Here is a 426-nt window from a genome sequence, read left to right on the forward strand (position 1 = left end):
AGTGGCCAGCAAGAGGAAGAGGTGTCAGCTCTGTCCAAAGACAAAGGACCGCAAGACATACACGGCGTGCGGGGCCTGCAAGAGATACATCTGCGGGAGATGCACGCGGCTCAACTGCGCGGAATGTGTGCGCGGACTGTAGCCTCTTGGCTCGAACGCCGCCGGTTTGGGCTTGGGCTTTGCTCTGCACAACAACGAGCAGACAAACACAACAACGACAACGACAACGACGACGACGACACCCGTTGTCTCGCTCGTGCTTTTGACCGTGTCGACCTGGAATCGCCTACGGCCTGACACTGAACACCACGAGAGACGAGCGAAGTCAACGCACACACAGTGTGTGCTATTGAGATGTGAACAGGTGCAACAAAGTGACATGAACAACACTGTTGAAAATCTTTTGAATAAAAACCCTTTGGCATG

The sequence above is a fragment of the Sander lucioperca genome, chromosome 16, assembly GCF_008315115.2.
Source record: "Sander lucioperca isolate FBNREF2018 chromosome 16, SLUC_FBN_1.2, whole genome shotgun sequence".
NCBI classification, from domain to species: domain Eukaryota; kingdom Metazoa; phylum Chordata; class Actinopteri; order Perciformes; family Percidae; genus Sander; species Sander lucioperca.